The sequence below is a fragment of the Solanum dulcamara genome, chromosome 9 (genome assembly GCF_947179165.1).
Source record: "Solanum dulcamara chromosome 9, daSolDulc1.2, whole genome shotgun sequence".
NCBI lineage: Eukaryota > Viridiplantae > Streptophyta > Magnoliopsida > Solanales > Solanaceae > Solanum > Solanum dulcamara.
In genome coordinates this window covers 34,991,743-34,996,890 of record NC_077245.1, presented here as the reverse complement: position 1 = coordinate 34,996,890, position 5,148 = coordinate 34,991,743, and positions in this window count along the sequence as shown.

Here is a 5,148-nt window from a genome sequence, read left to right as displayed (position 1 = left end):
GGTCAATTTTTGACCCAATTCTCGTCCAAATTTTCTAATTGTAATATGGGTATCATTGGACCTGTATTGATGTCACGAGCCAAGCTAGGACCTAGATGTGAAATGGCGATCAGAACCTCAAAGAAATCCAACCAAGCCATCTTATGTATCATACATGAACACATACGAGACATAATAAGAATCAAATCAAATAGACTAGGAAAAAATGCAGAAGTACAATAGTCAAGTCAAGATGACAATATAAGCCAATACACAAGACATCCAACAAGACTCTACATAGTAAATATGGGTAGGGACTAAGACACGTTCCTAGCTCACCCTCCACATAACATGATAAAAACTTTCATAAAGATAAGAACTCATAATCTCGCCCTCGAATAGTTGATGAATCACCAATCTCGGAGTAAGAGCCCATTTGGATGGGCTTTAAGTTGGTCAAAACTAACTTAAAACCTCTTTTTAGCTTTTGAACGTGTTTGCCTAATGCTAACTTTAAGCCATAAAGTTCTTAAAGTCAGTCAAAAATGAAAAGTTAGGATTCCTAACTTTTTTTTCTAAGTGCTTAAAGTCATTTTCTTTGACCATAGAAATTACTTTTATATTCCTTATATTTTAATTGAATTTCCAAACTACCCTTTTTATTCTCTCAATCCTAAAATTCACATCATTTTCCTCATTTAAGCACTTTTATCCAAACACTCAACTCCTTATTTATAAAAATAACTTTCAGCACTTCATACATAGAAGTTACTTTTTTAAGCCCATCCAAACGGGCTCTAAAACAACTCAATCTAGCTACGTAGAGGATGCAATAAAGTATGCGTTAGTACATTTGAATGTAATAAGTATGTGGCATGCTATGCAATACAAAACATGAGATGCAATGATCCATTAATATACATGCTATAAATCTATAAGTAAAGTATTCAGAAAAACCATAATTTAATCAAAGCATTAAGAAATATAAAGGAGATCATAAAGAGTACATAGAAAGAGTATAAATATGTGGGATAGAATTACAACCAATAATAAGACCATGCGATCTATAACATGGAATCTCGATGTCTCCCCATACAATGGAAGAAAGGGGAATCTACTTGCCAAGGCAGACTCTACCCAGCTAGGCGGGTCATGAATACGTGCTATATATAGATCTACTAGCTAGGACATAAACTCAAACCTACGGTGGCACATAGTTATGAGACTAGAGACTTTATATAAGGACCCCGTAGGTCGATCCACTAGCTCAATCCTCATTCGGTTCTAAGTCAAATCCCACAAAAATAGATATCATAATATTCAAACTCAACATATATTCATGAGCTTGTTCATAAACTTCATAATTCATCAAATAGCTCATTTTCATATCATAATTTGAGTAAAGTCCTTTCAACATCACAAATCATACTTGCATGATACATAGCGTTAGGTTCCTAGGTCACCAATTAAGGATCCTGTTACACCCCACACTTTTAAACCTTGAGACGTGTTCCTAACCTTTTTGAATATGGCCAAGAGACCCCTACTATCCACACACGTCAAACAACTCTAAGAAAAGTAGAATACGACACCCCATAGTAGAGAAGGTTGGAAATAGAGTCATAAGAATCCGAAAAGAGTTGGAGGCCAAGAAATGAGTCATAGGACGCAATTCACCTACATAAGATACTAATTTAGAAGTCTTATACACTTGACCTACTTAAGGACATACCAAGCTTACGTAGTACGGATTATATAGGTTTGTGAGATAAGACGAGATTACAAACCCACGAAGAAGGGGAAAAGATGACATGTGGCAGCACCTGAAGTAAGAAGGTGACCCACCTGCTTGGGTTCAAGTAGGTTACCCACCTGCTTGGGGGGAGGTGGGCCCCACTGCCACTTGACCGCCCCTCCTTGAGTGCATGGATACGGTGGCCTAATACGGGCTAGACACGTGTCCCCCTTAAGGGATGACATGTGCCGCCTCGTAGGAACACCTATAGATATGTAATATATGACTATTCATTTTAGTTCTTATCAAGAAAATCAGCCAAAGCCAAGGAAAACAAACCCTAATCAATGAGAGGAAAGAGCGACGGCTAGGAGAGAAAAAAAGGATAAGTCTCAATTTTGTTCCATAAATTAATTATCTAGCATATACCAAGGTGATATGAAGGTATTAGTAGTGTAAGATCATGGCTTGGTGCTGCACACAATGGATAACAAGCATTCCACGCAATTTCAGCACATTTAAAGAGTTTCAGAGGCGCAATTTGGAACGTTTTAGCCAATTTCGGGTAAGGTAAGATTTATCCTTGAAATTTGGACTTTATGGAGTTGTTATGAAGTGTATTATACACCTTATACTTGGATGGAAGTAGAAAAAAATCAGTGGAAATGCCCGACGTTTGAAACAATCTATATTGAAGTCGTCGTAGCTAAATTGAAGATGAATAGTGCATTGTGTTTGTGGTGTGTGGATGCTGGTCATGTGGTGGTGTGTTAAGGTTTTGTAATATGGTTTAAATAGGTCATGTGTACTGCTGGTTTCATCCACACGATCCTTCACTTTGTGTAGTTAACGGTTTTACGAAATAAGGATTAAAAACCCTCTTTTGGTATCGTAGTTTTGGGCGAGTTGTTTGGAACTTATATTGCGTCGTATTGTGATATTTGTATGTGTTTTAGTTGATAGTTTTTGTGGTTGTTATGGCTTCCAAGGTTTTGGATTAAAATGGAATTCGGATAGTGCATGTTATAGGGGAGGTGCTGCCCGATTTTTGTTAACTCCTTAACTAGTTAAGGAACTAGTTGAGAAAGAGAATCAGGGGTTGAGTTCTATGAATACTCATGTCTATCCTAAGGTGCTGGGAAGCCAAAGTTTGTTAATACTCGTATTGATTTTATGTTACTTATGTTCAAAGAACGACGAAACGAACAGGATAAGAAGTAACCCGTAACAAGTATGTGAAACTATCTCTTCTTTCTTTTGGCATGTCTTAGATGTAGACTATGGATGATGTAAGCTTTGGTGCAACTTCACTCTTAGGTTCTGAATATGACTTCACGACTCTTGATCACTTCTGGATGTTAAGACTCTTAAAGTAGATAGACTCTTATTCCTCGAGTCTTCTATGTGACTATATAGTGATTGATTAGACAAAACTCTTCTTTAAAAAAAAGGGCTCTGAGATAACCAATGCTCAGACTTCTATAAGATATTTCATACTGGTATATGTCTAAGATTCCCAAAACTCCTTTTTACATAGTCCTTAGTGACATTTAGAGGCTATACGTCAGATACTTCCTTCCCTGATCTCCAAGTGATAGTTAAATGATGACTTCATTGAGTCACAGATAATGATTTAAACTGTGTTTTGTTTCCCACTATTCTACTCGTGTATACTGTAACACTTCTTCTCCTAGTCCCGGGCCGATTATAAGATTCGTGCTCAGTTCCACTGCATTGTTCATTGCGCGCTCACTAGAGGGATGGGGTACATATATATATATATATATATATATATATATGTGATGATGTGTTGTAATAAGGAGGTGATGGTTCTACAAATATAATTCACCGGATCCCTGATAGGGCCGGCTATATTGAAAAATTTGAGCATGCATGATTTTACCTACCCAGGTATAGGTTTCTGATTTGATAATTTACCCCCTGCTTCTCTATTTCAGATATGCCTCTAGTCATATTATATTATGTTTTACATACTTAGTACCTATATCATACTGACCTCCCTTTCTTCGGAGGGCTGTGTTTCATGCCCACAGGTACACATACAGGTGCTGGAAGTCTGTCAGCTTAGGATTCCATTCAGCTCAGCTGGAAAAGCTCCATTGTATCGGAGCCTAGTTTTTGGTACTGACCACCGATGTATAAAATTGTTTTGTTTATTCAGAGGTACGGCGGGTGCCCTATCGCACCATATGTTGTCATTAATATTCTTAGAGGTCTACAGATATGTATATGTAGGTTGTGTATGTAAGTTGGTTCAACTGGGTCTACATAATGTATGGTACATGTTATTATGTTATGGCAGCCTTGTTGACTTACGTGCCTTTTTATGATGTGATACAAATAAAAGAGGCTACTGGTTTATAAAAATATAATCACCCAATAGGGTTTTATTGCATGGTATTATGTTAATTACAGTTCAACTTGACCACAGCTGATATACACGTATACGGGAGTTTAGATTGGACCCCAGTCACGTCTTATGGGGTTGGGTCGTGACAGAAGTGGTATCAGAGCAGTTTATCCTTGGATTGTCTGCAGACCGTGTCTAGTAGAGTCTTGATTATCGATGTGTTGCACGCCACATCTATAAACAGGAAGCTATAGGACATTTGGGATATTACCTTTATTTTATATTTGAGATCATGCTGTAGATCCGAGTCATAGGACAATTTTTTATACTAACTGTGGATCTTAACAGAAGGACAATATCAACAGAAGGAAGTAATTGACGATATGGGAAGTTATAGAGCATGCAAGAAGTAAAGTAAAGGCACAAAAGATATCTATTGGGTAAGGTATTGACATCTGCTTGTAATGTAAGGGTGAAACCTGAAAGGAAAATAGACAGGAACACACAATAGATGCAGTTCAAAGTGGGACATATGAGGTAAGTCCACTATTTCTATATTATCGTTGATATTGCAAGCCTTGTATGACTGCGATATGAGATGATATTGAAAGCCCAGTATGGTTGTGATATGATATGAATGTATATATATTGGCCCTGTGAGGCATTGTTGGTATCTTCTGCGTGCATGTTTTGGGATAGTAAGAAATATAGAGGAAACTCTGCCGAAATTTTCCCAGAACAAGAAAGGGGAATGAAACCTAGATTCTTAATCTGCCTGGGAAATTGATACCGAGTACCCATATTATGCTAAACTAAAGATCTAAGAGGTACTCTCCATGTCGTTGATAAGGGTCACCCTTTTTACTTGGGGAAGTTTATTTCGGAGAAACAAAAACCTATTTGAGCAGTACAGTTCAGACCACGGTATCTCTAGCCGTATTTGTGTTGTAGGAAAAAAAAGATCTCGTGTTGAAGGGTAAGATGTCCAGCAACTGAGTTTCACTTTTCTTAAAAAGTACCAAGCCCCCAACTCATAGTTGAGAATTAGATAAGTTGTTCATGA